Here is a 16,082-nt window from a genome sequence, read left to right on the forward strand (position 1 = left end):
TAATAGATATATATGCTATGCTACATACATACACACAGGGATAGACAGAGTTACAGACATGCATCCTATACATACATACATATACACATGCACGTATGCATGCACACACAGGTAGAGGAGGGGAGATTTTAAGGAATTGGTTCATGCATTTGTTAGGACTTGGCTCATGCACTTAAGTTCGAATCAAAGGACAGGCTGGCATTTCAAGTAAGAGATTATCTTTCACTTGTAAATCTTCAGGCCAGAAACTCAGATGGGCTGTCTATGTTGTGGTCTTGAGGCAAATTTTCTTCTCCTTTGGGAAACTTTAATCTTTTCTCTAATGTCTTCAGCTGATAAAATGAGGCTGTGGGGGGTGTGTCCTTTAAGAGGGTTGAGACCTGCCCTTTCTTTTTTCTTTGTTTCATGGCCATTGTATGGTGAATGGGCCTCTTCTGCCCTGTGCTCCTACCATGATGTTCTAGGCCACCATAGGCCCAAAGCAACAGGGCCCAGCAACCATGGATGGAAACCTCTGGAACCAAGAGCTAAAATAAACCTTTCTTCCTTTCAGGTTGATTATCTTGGGTATTCTGTCACAATGATAGAAAGGTAATGCAAATACACTTTAACAATCCTCTTAATGTTTTAGATATTCTTGATTTAGTTTCTCAACCTCTAATAAATTGGAAGATTGCATTCACAAATCTGGGTTTCCAGCTTCTCAGGAAAAAAAGTCTATTTAGCAATAGAAGACTTGCAGGACAACTCTGGACTGCAGCTCACAGGCTGAGTCATGTGCCCTTTGGGAGAGGTCTTAGACTCTCACATTGGCCACCAGTCCTCCACACTTTGTTTAAATGACCATCTATGGGTGCTATAGATGCTGAATCTTAGATTCAGCTGAATCCTGTAGATGCTGAATCTTGGAACCCCTGATCTAAGCCATTCGGGACCATAAGTTCCCTTTGTACCCCACCTGCCAGTCAGACTCCTCCTATGACATCATGCTAGAGAGCACTCCAGCAACTCACTGACCCCCATCTCCCAAGTTGATAATGAAGGTCCATCTCTTCAGGGGCTTGTGGAGCCATGTTCTAGATCAATTACCGCCTGCAATCTCATTCTGTTTCCTTTTGCCTATCTTCTCCTCTGTTTAAAGGGAAAGCAAGCCAAGACTCTAAACAAAAACAAACTTTCATCCTCATTCCCTTAGAACAAGACAGGGCCTTAATTCTAAGAACATATGTTGCCAGTCCATCCCAAATGGGGTACCGCCTAGAACAACACCAGCAACACTTTCACAGGCTGAGAGGCCCTAGAATTCTGAAATAAAAGGAATTCCACAAGTCAAGCAGGAATGAAGCCCTACTGGTTCCGAAAGAGTTGTTGGATAAAACATGAGAGCTCCAGGAATCTCCCTGGTGATTCGCAGAATCTGCCTACTGCCCACCCAGTCACCTTGTTTGCTGTAGACTTGGCCTCTCTCCCCGAACAAGGTTGCATGGCCTTGACCCTTCAGCACAGCAGATGAAGTGCACATTGCTGGATCGGACCTGAAGAAGATGTGAAATGAAACAAGGCCATTCTTCAAGTGAAAATAGGTATCCACTTAGTATGTCAGCAAATTCTTCCACTTTTCCTATAAGCTGATTGGTTCCTCATAGACTTTGCTGAAAGAAATTTTTTTAAAAAATATTTCACAGACGTTAGTTAATATGTGACTACTCTTCTAGAATTTTGAGAAACACATCAAGTGAGTGCATCTGTAGCTTGTTTCACAGATTGTTTTTTATACCAATAAAGGGTGGGACGCTGTCACCTTTTGAGGTGCCACAACCCTAAGCAAGCCAGGGTTTTCTGGTTAGAACTATCTCCTTACCCTGATTCATGACTAGAAATTTTACCTAATATTTTTTTCGTAGGGGTGTGTGTGTGTGTGTGTGTGTGTGTGTGTGTGTGAGAGAGAGAGATAGAGAGAGAGAGAAGGAAGAAGGGAGAGAGAGGGATCATGAGGCATTATTAGCTGCAGTGCAGTTGAGCAGGCACGGGAGTCGGGGGACAAAGGGCAGTAGCTTACAGTAGCTTAGTTCATCAGGGCCTCTGTCTCTTTCAAGAACAGCAGGCGGCCCATGCCCAGCCCTGCACCTTCCCCACTGGGTGGGAAGGGATGCTGAGCCCAGACTCACACCTGGCTATCCAGGGCCTGCACTTAAGTGGCACTGGTAATGGGGTGTGAGTGGGCTCAGGCAGTCCCAGACAAAGGCTCCGTGCTGATGTACAGTTAACCTGGTGGCAGTAAGGACAATAATAAAAACTCATATGAGCATCTACAGTTCCAGGCCTCTGAGGGATTAAGAGCCCCTCTCTCGCTGGGCATCTCACTTCAGAGGCACTTTAGCTAAGTGCTAGTTTGAGGGGTGCTGAAAGGCAACCTAGAGAGCCCACTCTTCTTCCTGACTGGGAAGTCCTGGCCCTGCTATTTTTCCTTCCTACTTCTTCATGCCTGGGCAGGTCAGGTCCTACTAGTCCAGGCAGCCTAGGAGCCAGTTCTACCTATAGAAGGCAGAACTGTTTATCCAGAAAAGTATCTTTATTTGTTTTCCTCTACCTTAAAGGCCATTACTATAGGCTCACCTTTGTATCTCATTGCCTGGAGCTGGCCACTGCCCAGTGTTCCTGTCAGCCCTATAGGCTGACCCCTTGTTGGAAACAGTGAGTTCCTTAGACATAGACTTGGAGTATTTTTACATACACTGTTTAAGGGACATTATGATAATACCATGGAGAGGTGGCAGTTGGAGGGAAGTCAGGGAGAAGAAAGCAGTCTTGACAAGCCACCTCAAATCTTTTCATCACATCCTTTGGGACAGACAAAAGAGAAGTGTTGTACCCATTCCACAGGTAGGCTATTGAGGTACACAGACTGATGAAATCCACCCACCTCTGCAGTGGGTAGGTCTGGATCAGAGCCTACACTTTCAACTTGGATCTCTTTCTACAAAGTGTTCTCTCTCCGTCTCTTTCTCTCTCTCTCTCCCTCTCCTATCTAGATGTTTCCCTACAGGAGACACAACTTCCATCTAGGTTAAGGGAGAAAGCAAAGAAACCAGTCAAAACTCTTCTTTCTGTCGCTCATGGCAGAGGGAATTGAACAGAGTGGAACAGAAGGAAAGGTCCAGAGGCTCCCAAGCACCAGCCTCATTCTGTCCCCAAAGCCCTTACTGAATGCTAAGACATAAGGTGTGCTAAGGCATGCTTCAAAATTCCTAACAACTGCAGCCAACTAGGGGATGTTCTGACCTGTGGATGCAAGCCTGTCTATACTTGGCAGGAAAATATGTTCCTTTCTATATTATTCCCATTGCTCTAGGAAAATGTAGGAATGACAGAGTTCTTCCCAGCCATGAAGAGGAGGTAGGGCAGGAGAACCAGTAACAGCCAGGGCTTCCTGCCAGCTCTGCTGGTGGAGACAGAGCTCATTTTTATTTTGGCTCATGGAATAAAAACATGCAAGATTTCTACAACTGACCATACAAATATCAAAGGGAGAGGGACATAGCTGGGAAGGGGAGGTCTATGTTAGCACAGACAGAAGGTGAGTTGCAGGTAAACTGTTTAACAATCAGGCACCAGCTCTGCCCTAAGGTCTCCAGTCTCCCCATCGTGGGGTGGGGCAGTTGGTACAAGACCTTACTCACAGACACCAGGTCACTCCAGGCCTCATTCCAGGAGAGGCCGGGACTCACAGTTGAGCTGGCCCTAAGTGTCTACTGATCTTAGAGTGGCTGCAGGACTGGATGAAGCCAGAGCAGAGCAGCAAGGTGACCTGGAAATTCACCTGAGCTCTAAAAGGTAAGACCCTGAATCCCAAAAACTCCCAAAGTTATTAGAACAACCTTGGACCACCCCTGAATTCTCAAGCAATCATACAATCCTACCCCGCTTCAAGACACGCCTTACTTTTCTCCATATCTCCATTTGCGGTGACATATTCTCCCCTGACAGGGTCCTTATAGGTGACACTATGTTCCAGGGATTTAGTGAGATGCCTGAGCAGTCGTTCAAGAATGAAGAATTTGGGTTCTGTTCAAATGCATATATCCCTAAGACGTTTCCATGGTAAAAAAGTCTATGGCAAGATGTCAGCGCAGTGTTGGCTGGCAGGCAGAGGCAAGTTGGTTGGATTTAATTTAATAACAAATAAATAATGTTTTACTATGCTTCAAAACTCAAAGTAACATAAAAAGTATCTATTGAAAAGTTTAAGTCCTGACTGGGTATGGTGGCACATGCACCTGTCATCCCAGCCATGTGAGAGGCATAGGCAGAAGAATTGAGCCCCAGACTGACCCTGGGAAAAAACATAAGACCCTACCTAAAAAATAACTAAAACAGAAAAAGAGCTGGAGACATGGCTCAAGTGATAGAGCGCCTGCCTAGTAAGTGCATAGGCTCTGAGTTCAAACCCCAGCACCACCACCACCACCAAAAAAAAAAAAAAAAAAGAAGTTTAACCCTCTCTCTCTCACTCTGCCTCTCTACCTCTCAAAAGAAACTACTTCACTAGTTTTCCCAGTGTTCTTTCAGAATTTCTCTATGCAAATATAAGTAAATATGCAAATATATTCATCTCCTATCCTTTACACAAAATGTAGCAAACCATATACATTGTTTTTCACTTTGCTCTTTTCTTAACGATACAATCTGTATCAGTTTACTAAGAAATTTCTCACTGTAGTTCTACAGTTCACTTCACTAGCTTCCTAGTAGAAGGTCTCTAGCTTGCATTCCTAAACAGAGCTGCAGTGGACAACTTCGTATGCCCATCATGAGTATAGATACCCAAAAGTGAGATTGCTACAAACACAAGAGTGAGTGTCTTTATAATTTTGAGGACTAACCCGATTGTCCTCCATAGAGCTGGCCATCTGGACCTCCCAAACAGGACAGTGCCTGCTATGAAGGGAGATACCTAAGGATAGACGGCTCCCAAGTCAAGCAGCCCTGAGGACACCAGGTGAGGTAGATGGCAGGCAGGAGATGGTCCACACAGTCCCTAAGTGGCACACAGCCATGTGTGAAATAAGTAGTGGGTCTTGGGAAGTTCTCTGTAGCCAGATGGCTCTTTGGGAGAACTTGTTCAGAACTGAAGTTGGCCAACTGCTTAGATTCTCAGGTGAAGAGCTCAAACTTTCTATGAAGTCCAAAAAGGAGGGCTTTGCACTGAAGAGATTTGCAGTGCCAACAGCTCAAACCCTGGTCCTGGTGGGAGGGTAGTTGGGTCACGCGGTGGCAATCAGAGTCATTGGGTCCTATGTTCACTTCTGTCTCCCCAAGGCTGGTCTCCCCTCTGATCCACCTCAAAATTCTTCTTTCTGTCATTCATGGTAGAGGAAATTGAGCAGCATGGAATAGAAGGAAAGGTCCAGAGGCTCCCAAGCACCAGCCTCATTCTGTCCCCAAAGCCCTTACTGAATGCTAAGACATAAGGTGTGCTAAGGCATGCTTCAAAATTCCTAACAACTGCAGCCAACTAGGGGATGTTCTGAGCTGTGGATGCAAACCTGTTAGATCCCTCACCTGGGCAGCGGGTTAGACGATCTTGACCTTGCCTTCCTTCAGGGAATCAAATCTTGAGAATGAAGCCCTTAACAGACTGCAAACTGCTCTGCAAATGTTGGACTGTTCATCCTGAAAGGCAGTGCTAAGTCCAAATGCTGAGAACTGTGGACCCAGCCAGGCAATGAGTGAAAAGTAGGTTATGAGAAACTGAGTCACACCAGTCCAGAGAGGGCAAGCCAGATGGTTTGTGGGAGTACATGTGGTGGTCTGTTGCACACACTGCAGATTAGGAGATGATTGGAAACCCTCTGACGCCTTCCCCCACCCTTGTTGGTCTTAGACAAGTTTGCAAAGACAGGATGCTCTGCTTCTTTGCCATTAGAGGCTGACTCATTTCCCTCTTCTCTGCAATAAGGCACAAAGGCTGAGGCCACCACTCTACCAAGAAACAGCAAATGACTCTAGAGTGGTGTCCTTCCGGACTGTCAGTAGGGCAAATTAGCTATGAATATTCATTCACTGCTCATTTAGGAATGTTCTGTATAAAGACCCTTTTAAAGATGATGAGAATGGGCATAAAAGGGTCTGATTGAGTCCTGCGTCAGCTGGCCCCTGCCCCAGAACACGTGCAATGCTTGTCATAGAGAGTTGGTCTACACAGAAAATGTGGGCTTCACCCTGCAGCTGTCTCCCATTCTCCAGCAAGAATAGAGTAGATGCTGGGACTGGATTCCCAACCCAAATTAAACCCATCTTCTGAAGGGAATATAGCCAATGTTCACAGTTCCTTGGGGACAGATCTGAGTTTGGGGAACCTCTACCTGACATCTCTCCATTTTCTCTCCATTTGTTGGGACCCTGTGCATCTTTGCAGACCATTTCAGATGCTCCAGGCTTCTGGTGGTCTTCTCTGACTACCTTATTTCCTGGGGATATTTCATTCTTCTGCAATCAGTAAGCTGGTGGGTCCCTTCCACTAGGGAATACCTCGCCATCCTCTCCTCGCTCCCTGAATTGTTGGCCTGCTTTAGTAATGAGTTTCCTTACCATTATTTCACCTTTTACATGCTCTTTCTCTGCACAGTGCATTCCACACTCATTTTCCTCCACACAAAAAAAAAAGAACATATATGGAGCAAAGAACATGTCATTTGACTTAGTGCTAAGGAATCTGAGACAATAATAATGATGATATAAAAACACAATCACAACAACAATATTTACTGAGTAGAAATACTCAGTAAATATATATCCCCAGCTTCTGGGCTATAATCTATCTTACTTAATTCTCACAACAACCCTTTGAAGGAAGGTTTATTATCAACCCCATTCTACAGATGAGGAAGTTGAGACTCAGAAAGACTAATTAATATGCCTGAGGCTCCACAGCTAATAGACATTGAAGCCAATGTAAATCCACTAGAAGCTGCATTAGTGAGGTGAGAAATGATTGGGCAAATTCAGCTCATGGGAGAGCCACTTTGATCAAAGGCAGCATGTCATGGGAGCACAGAGGAAGCACCTCCTAGAGTCATGGGGAAGAGGTGCCAGGGTGGGCTCCCTAAAGGAGGTGAAGTCTGAGTTAGCCACAGAGGAATAAGGGTGACCCAAAAGGGAGACAGCTTCATAAAAGCAAAGGTCTTTCTGCACGGCCTGCTGCTAGGGCACCTCCTCCACCTGCTAGCTTCACCTCAGCCCCACTATCTACTGGATCCCTTTGACATCAGGTCTGTCCTTTAGGGAGGGAAACTGGAGTGGCCATCCTGAGCTGTGGGGTGGTGGTCGTAGATGCTCCAGGACATGCTACCTCTTTTGGTGTCACACCATTGGCTGAGTTGTTCTTTGCTTTGCAGTTTCCAGGAACTCACCCTTCATGGGATTCCTCTCTTATTCCCTCCATATTCCCCTCCAGAGTGCAAACTTGCATGGAACTCTTCCCACTCCGGACCATTCAGAGAAGGTACCAGTCATACCACATTTGCATGAAATCCTTCACAGGCACCAAGGACAAGATTTTTGACAATCCCTGAGGTGGTGACTTCTATAAGACTGTGCTTGAGCTGGTGGCATAGCTCAAGTGGTTGAGTGCTTGCCTAGCAAGTGCAAGGCCATGAGTTCAAACCCCAGTAGTACTGAAAAAAAAAAAAGACTGTGCTTCTGTGCTTGAGAGGTTGAGAGAGGAGGTGGTACTGGGAAAAGGGCAGGGATAAGTAAAATATAAACACTCACAAAATTTTTTTAAAATGCTGCAACACAATTTTAAATTTTCATGGTTTAAAAAAATATGGTGTTTTTATTAAGTACGACATGGGTGAAGGAAGGGTCTCTTTTAAAATCTGTTTTTCTGAGGTAGCTTCAGAGGGGGTATATACATGTAGTAATTAGTTTGTCTCCTGTGGAATCTCTGAATTTCTGCCATGGATAATTAGACTAGCACCAAGGAAGCAGAGGGCATGCCACAAAAGTCATGTAGACACCAAGGTCAGTTAGCACTGACAGACACTGGATACTCCTCAGGTGTACAACTAGCTGCTCTCCTTACTCATGGTTCTCATTCACAGCACCAGCAAACTCAAAAAAAAACAAATGAACATGGGATCACTTCACCTAGCAAACTCTTTTCAGTCCTAGCCAGCACTGCTACTCCTTTCTAACAGAACTTACATGGCATCACTGTCCGCCAAGGGTCCATGGTCTGCAGGGATTGGCTTAAGCCTCTGAAGATTGGTTTAGGATGGACATGTGAATAAAAACTGGCCAATGAGGAGCAGAGCAAGACTGCCAGGTAGTCTGCTAGGAAAGTTTTGTTTAGTTCTTAAAAAGATATCGATAGGTATATGTGTCAGAACTAAAATGAATTTGTTGTTGTTGTTCACACAACTGAAAAACAGAAGCATTGCATGGGAAGGGGGTGCTGCACTGGGCTCAAACAGTCAGCAGGATGAACCTTTCTCCATTTCCATACTCCCTGGCTCTGAGCTGGCTTCTGGACCAGGATACTCTAAGGACACACCATTTTATAGCCAGCCTTCCTATGTCAATACAACTGATCTAGGTTTGCGTTTCACTGATCAAGTTAGGAAGTGTGCTCATCTCTGAGCCAATCACTGTGACATGAAGAAAGAATATTCTAACTGTCCAGGCTGACTGCTACCTGCCCCCTCAAAAAACAGGGAGGGGTAGAATCAGCCCACAAGGACCACTTGCTTTAAGAATGGGGGTGGAGGAGGTGGCAAAATTCCCTGAAGAAAAATGGAGAAGCAGCCATCAGAAGAAGGGGCTGTGGATTTTGGGTTGGCCTGAGTGGCGTCCACAGAGAAGGGCCATACAGGAGTTGATTTTATGCTAAAAGCAGCAGAAGCCATCAAAGGTTTTAAGCACAGGAGTGATCAGTTGGTGTTTGATCTGATGATATTTGAAAAAAGAATCTTCTGACTGCAGGTTAGAGAAAGGAGTACTGGACACTAAGCTCGGAAGGACTGGATTCAGGCTACCATAAAACGATAAGCAGAAGTGAATATCTTGAACCTGGGTAGTAGCTAGTGGTAGGAGTCAGAAATGTAAACAGATTTGAGATGCCTTCTGGGAATGGTTGACATCACTTGTTGATGGATTAGAAATGGGGGAGTAAGTGAAAGACAAAGCCACTCATGATTCCCAGGGGTTGGGTTTGATCACTGGGGTGATTCATGGTGCCATTTATCAAAAGGGGAGAGACCGTGGAGGTTGGAGGACAGGGACAAGTCAGGATGGTAAAAATCTGGACGATTACAGGAACCATCAGCATATAGACGTCATTTAAATGTGAAAGATCACCCATGGGGTCATGTGGATTGAGAATAATGACCTGAAGAGTTGACCCAGAACACAGGGCAGAAGGAAAAAAGAAGTATGAAGCCAGGTGTGGATTACAAATCTATAATCCTAGCTACTTGGGAGCAGAGATCAGGAGGATTGCAGTTCAAAGCCAGCCCAGGCAGAAAGTTCATGACACCCCATCTCAACCAATGGCAGGGCATGATGGTACATGCCTGTCATCCCAGCTAGGTGGGGAAACACAAGTCAGAGGGTTGCTGTCCAGATCCAGACTCACCTTGGCACAAGTCAAGACCCTACCTCCAGAATAACTTTCCCTACAAATTCTCTACTTTGTCCAAACTGGTCTACTCAGACTCTAAGCAAATATGGGTTCTTTCATCTCCAAACTCCTCTCCTGTGCCATTCTCTCTGCCTACAGTGCCTTCTCTTCCCTAGCACCCTGAGCGCTCATCCTTCAATGATGAAGGATGAAGACCTTCAAGGTCTTCACAGACTTTGCTAGCCTGGTGGATGTCTGTCAGCTTACTTGCTTCCTGTAATTTTAATTGTCTAGTTTTGGCATTTGTGAAACAAATGTATATTTGGGCTTTGTACATATGTCATATCTAACCCAACTAGATTTTAAGCTCACAGAAGACTGTGTATAAGCCTTGTATTCTCCAATATCCACTTGACTGCCCAGAAGAGGGTTAAAACAAAAATCTATTGGTCAATGACAACATTCACTCTTTTTTTTTTTGATAGTTTTGTGCCAATAGTTGAAAATTAATACAAAACTCCTAGGCTTGAAGAGACGGCAGCTCAGTAAGGGTATACCAACCAGTCCCCAGAAAATGCGGCAGTAACTTCCTAATGCTATGGGAAATAAAATGAATATGATTCAACCTCCAATGAAAAGAACCAGTTGAAAGTCGTTTCCCACAGAGACAAATCGCAGAATTAAAATGAATGCCTATGAAGCACTTGAGCTATTTCTGCATCTATCCCTGGATAATATTCCACTTAATTAGAACAACTGCAGAGTATTGATGCACATTGGACACTCCTTCCTCCCTTCCCAGCCTAGAGTCCAAAACTTACAGTCTATTCATTCCAAAATGCTCCTGGGCAGTTCAGCTGGGTTCTTAAGCTCTTGATGGTCCAGTGAGCGCTGAAGATTCTGAAAGACCCTGAATGATTACTCTTTCCTGGTGGTATACGGCCAGACTTTCCCATCCCACCTTTTCCCCCCAAACTACCTCTGGGTTCTCTAGATGAGTTTGTCTCAATTTTGAACCCCAACAGTCCTCAGCTGCTCCAGATGTCCTACATCTGGTTCTGCTGGCTGTGCTCCACACAACAGCAATTCTCCAATTAGGCAAATCACCCTTCAATTCTCTTAAGAACTGTGGCAAGTATACTTACCAGTTTGCAGCCACTGGTGTTTTTGACAAGATAGAATGAAATTGAATAAGCCTGACTCAGTTTTCCAAAGCTGACAGTGGCTGCTGATTAAATCATACCTGACTTTTTTCCAGAGGTCACATTATTTCCCCTTTTGACTCATGTTTCACTTCAAAACTAATAGAACTTGAGTCTGTCACTTGAAGGTGGCATACGTTCAAGTCATACCTGAGTGTTTTTTCAGAGGTCATATTATTTCCCCTTTTGACTCCTGTTTCACTTCAAAACTGGAATAACTTGAGCCTGTCACTTGACTCTGACCCTGCCTCCTGGACCTCTAACTCCACTCGGCTCCTGGACTAAGCTTGCAGAGCTGTGCAACGCAGAGCTAAGAACCATCTGGACCAGGGTCCCTGGCTCTACCACTACCATTGCTGGCTGCTTTCCAACTAGTTATCCACTTGTTTCTTCTTGAGAAAAAATGGAAGTGAAATACTTTGAAGGATTATGTGAAGATTAAATGAGATAGCATAAGGAAAATGCCTCTACCAAAGTAGATCGAACCATATGAAATAATCATTTGTAGAAGTCAAGAATGGCCAAAATGTTGACAATTGTATTCAGTCCTACCTGTAATTAGCCTTACTACTCAAGTACAAAGATCATGGGGCACAGAGCAGGTAGAACCTCAGAGTTGACTTTGACTTAAGTCACCAAAGAATCAAGTAATGACAATACTAGATACTTCAAATGCCGGGAGATTTTCTTGACTCTTAGCTAGTAAGGAAGCTGATTTAAGAGATCAGATAACTCTTGGGAGTGATTGCCTTGGGTCAAATTCCAACTCTGCTACTCACTAGCCTTATGAATTTGTGACCAATCTCGGCCTCATGACAATGGAAAAATACAGGATTGTTGTGCGGGTTAAATAACCCTAACGTGTAAGTTCTTAGAACACTGAAATGTTAACTATCATTACCTTGATTTAAACTAGGTGGTTTGGCCTGATGAGTTGGTGAAATCCCTTTCACAAGGTAGCACCCACTAGGTACAAATCATAGCCCCAAGAATGGAGCCGACTTCCCCTTATTGAGCTGTCCTAGTTTAGCAGCTGGGACCTCCCTTGGGAAGCTTGAAGATGGTAGGTGTCACCACCCATTAGAGTTTAGTAAGAATCCAACCAGCCAGTGGTTGTTGCATCTCCTTTCTGCTGAGGCACAGAATATCAGTCATCCAGAGCAGAGGTAACTCAGGCACCCCCTAAAGAACTCAGTGCAAAGAGATGGTAGGAGATCAGAGGGAAGAGACTCCAACCTCCCACCCACAAGAGTAGAAAGTGCTTGTTCTAGGAGGAATTAAAGCATCATTTGAATTCAACTGTAACTGAAGAACTCAAATTAATGAGGACAAAGACCTCATAAGAAAATGATGTCTTCTGCATTTTCCTATAACCACTTTCATGTATTTTATCTGAATCCAACCACACACAAAATCTGTGAGTCAGATCGGCACAGCCAGCATTATTTCCATGTAAAGATGAGGAACTGAATAATTAGACTGTTTCAATGACTTACTAGTCTATAATGGAGCCAGAATCTTTGTCCATTAAATAGGACCCATGTCCATTTTTCTCTTCCCAGCAACAGGCACCGGGCCTACCACACAGAGCAATTCATGTTTGCTAAGAGACTGAAAGACCAAAAGGGTTCCTGCTGTGCAATCCAGGTTGTCAGGGTAACGCCACTAACTCTGGTGTGGCTCAGCAACTCAGGGTCATCAGAAGAAGGCAAGGGAAGGGCTTCAGCAGCTTATACTAGAACAGATTATCATAATCATCATGACCCCCACACCACCGCCAGCTCCAACAGCAGGTGGGACTCTCCTTTCACACCATTCAGGCTGCTATTGTAGCTCATTTGCTCATGTGTAAAGTGAAGGATAAAGCCTGCTACATTAGGTGGTTTTGAGGTGTCCCTCTGAAGCACACAATACACCTGCACAAATACACCCACACACACGTCACATGCCCAGTAGGGACATCATTTGATTTGCCTCACACTCCAGTAGGGACAGTTCTGGACTCAGCACTTAGAAATCTCAAGAGGATCTTGGAATGAATATACTCTTTTTTTCTTCTCCAACCTTTGAAACACAGATAGGGAAATATGAGACCGGACTCAAGTCTTCTACGATTTGAGAGCCTCTCCAGGTAAAAGACTCCTTCATTCCAGCGAGATGGAGATCTTGAATTCTGACTACCCAAATTCCACTTTATGTTCCCAAGAGTTTTGGCAAATTTCTGAGGTGCTGGAAGAGTTAGGAGGGAGAGTAACTACCAGATGGGTGGGGTTGAATTAAGGATTGGGGAGCCGGAGGCATCACAACAGCCAGGAAGACAGATGTGTCCTGTGTTATCTGATGTTAATTTGTGGTCCCTTGATGGTGAGCCATGACAACACACGTAGGATTCAATGGTGTCCTGGCTTCCACAGGGCCTCCAGGTACTGGCAAAAGATGAAGCACACTCCAGGGAAAGGAGTATTTGCAGATTATATAGTTAGCGACTCTGATCTGTGTAGAATGAGGGCTAGACAAGGTCCTCAGGGTATAATTAATGCAAGTTTCTAGCTTGAGACCTTTGGAATTTTCTCCTTATCTTTCTGCAATTTTGGCACAACGTGGAGTCAGTTGTATGTATAGGGGGAATATATGTGTGTTTGTCTTATTCTGCAACTTTAGGAAAAATTTTTAAATGTATTGGATTCTTCCTTCTATTCTTTCTCCTTCTAAAACCCTTATTAGAAGGCTGTTGAACCTACAAGTCTCTTAATCCTCTATCATATCGTTTTTATTTTTATCATTTTGGCAATACTAGGGGTTGAATTTGGGGCCTTGTACTTACTAGGCAAGCACTCGACCATTTGAGCTACTCCACTAGCCCCCTCCCCTTTTTTTTGCATTGCTTATTTTTGAGATAAGGTCTTGCCTTATACCAGGGCAAGTCTGGACAGTGACCCTCTTACTTGTGCTTTCCTCCTACCTTGAGTGACAGGCTGTGCCACAATGCCCAACCATTGGTTGAGGTAGGGTCTTGTGAGCTTTCTGCCTGGACTGGCTTTGAACTGCGATCCTCCTGATCTCTATTCCTACGTAGCTAAGATTACAGGCTTACAATCCACACCTGGCCTCATATTTCTTCTTTCCTTCTGCTCTATATTCTGGGTCAAATCCTCAGGTTACTCTTCAAGTTCATAAATTGCTTTTCAATTGTATCTCTTATACTCTTCACCAAGAGGAATATTTTTATTAACAAACTTTACATGAAGAAAACTGCAAAAGCCAGTAGAAGGTCACAATGATTATGATAAATGCAGAGATCATGTTGTCAAATAGGAATACAAAGTAACACAGACTTGACAATTCTTAAATTAACCTACAAATTCAAGCAAACCTAACAAAACCCCAAGAGAACTGTTTTTAATAGACAAGCCATCTAAAGTTAATTGGGATATATTTAAGATGGCAGGCTTTTATCTCCTCTCCTGCCTAAGACTCCACTGATTCGAAAGGCAAAGAATTACAACACAAAGAAGGCAGAGATCCACAAAAGACAAAGAGAACAAAAAAGACAGCAGACAAGAGAATTTAAAATAATTTTGGGAGACAGAACCTAATGGAGACAGCTGAGTGGCTTGGCAGGGCACTGGAGACAATGATCCAAGTCACCTAAAGATAGTTACTGTGAAAAAATTGGCAAAGTCCCTCCAGTGGAAAACCTGAGGTTCTCAAGATTTGGTGATACCAAGTACAAGATAGGGCTAGTTGAGGCGAGGGACTAAGAATAGGTGTTGGTGAAGTAGTCACATCCTTCTCTCACCTCACACATTTGGCTACCAGTTTCTTAGACATAATTAAAGAGCCATTTTCTCTATCATGTGAATGAGAAAGGTGTAGACTCAGGGTTGTTCGGGTGGAGGTAGCCCAGGAATGGCCAGAAGATGTCTGCAAAAGTCACCTTTCCTTTAATCAGAGAATGGACCTCTATTGGGGCTGGTCGTCCTCTACGACCGAGCACGCAGCTTGGGGAGGGATGCACTTGGAGCTGTGAGGGGGAAGGGGACCCCCACCTAGCCAGCCAGATCAGCCAAATCAACCCTGGCAATCAATGGGGTGACAGATATCACAATCAGACCACCCTCAGCGATTCTATGAAAAACAGGTCACACTAAGGGGAGGTCACATACGAGAGGGGGAGGGTAAAAGAAGGAAGTTAAGAAGGCAAACATGATTGATGCACTTCCTATCAGAATGACCATAGATTTTAAAACTGTTGAAATCACCACAAGAAGGAGACTAAGGTAGAAAGAAGAAAAATAGAGGAGGTGAACCAATTTGGGTTGTAATACATATATACATGGAAATGTCACAAGGAAACTCCCTGTATAGCTGTCTTAAACAAATGAAAATGTCATTTTTTTCTCCTCTTCTTTTCTTAGACAAAATCAGAGGAGAGTAAAGCAGGTCCTGCCAGGGCTGGGGAGTGGAGGGGGGTGATTGATACCAATGGGAGGGGGGAGGATTGGGGAAAGCGTGTAGGAGGGTGACTATGGTGCAAATACTGTGTACACAGTGTATGTAAATGGAAAAATGAGACTTGTTGGTACTATTCCAGGAATGGGGGTGAAGGAGAATGGTGCAGGAGGTGAATTCAACTATGATATATTGGAAGAGCTTTTGTAAATACCACAATGTGCCCCCACCCAGTACAACAATTTAGAAAAAAAAGAGCAAGAGCTAATGGATCTTAAAATAAGAAGAAAAACAAAAAGTCACTTTTCTCTAAATTGCCCTGCACAAGCTGACAAGCATGTAAAGAATACTGGGAGACTCTTTTTGGACAAATTATATGACTCTAAAGAAAATGTTTTGGGCTGGGATGTAGCTCAGTGGTATAGCGCTTGCCTAGCATGTGTGAGGCCCTGGGTTTGATCCCATCACCAAAAAAGAAAAGACAGAAAAGAAAATGTTTCCAGCCTTATTTACTTGCTTGCATTTATGAGCTCCAGCTCAATGACTGCATAACTAGAGCTCTCAATCAGCAAGGTCTGTCCATACACTCAGGGCCTCCAGAAAATCTTTTAAAGGCTCACTCTCAAGCATGAACAGAGAGCCAAGATCCCCTGATGATGGAGGGACACCTCTAGCATGGAAGAAGAAATGACAAGTAGGAAAACTTGGAGGAAACAAATAATATGAGGACCTAAGCTGTTTAAATCTACAGCCCTTGAGGAAAGGAGTGAAGATGCTGTATCCTATTGCCAGGAATAAAGGTTCTA

At 44.1% G+C, this 16,082-nt stretch overlaps 1 long non-coding RNA gene across 1 annotated transcript in view; it reads right to left on the reverse strand.

The window, feature by feature from the left end:
• The window catches only part of LOC141417818 (uncharacterized), a 49,523-nt gene that overhangs the window by 11,381 nt on the left and 22,060 nt on the right, over positions 1 to 16,082 (reverse strand). Inside the window, exon 3 of the long non-coding RNA XR_012442426.1 lies at positions 1,441 to 1,535. This is a non-coding gene — a long non-coding RNA (uncharacterized lncRNA). The remainder of the gene's footprint in view (positions 1 to 1,440; positions 1,536 to 16,082) is intronic.

This window comes from Castor canadensis, chromosome 16, assembly GCF_047511655.1.
Source record: "Castor canadensis chromosome 16, mCasCan1.hap1v2, whole genome shotgun sequence".
In the NCBI taxonomy this organism is placed as follows: Eukaryota; Metazoa; Chordata; class Mammalia; order Rodentia; family Castoridae; genus Castor; species Castor canadensis.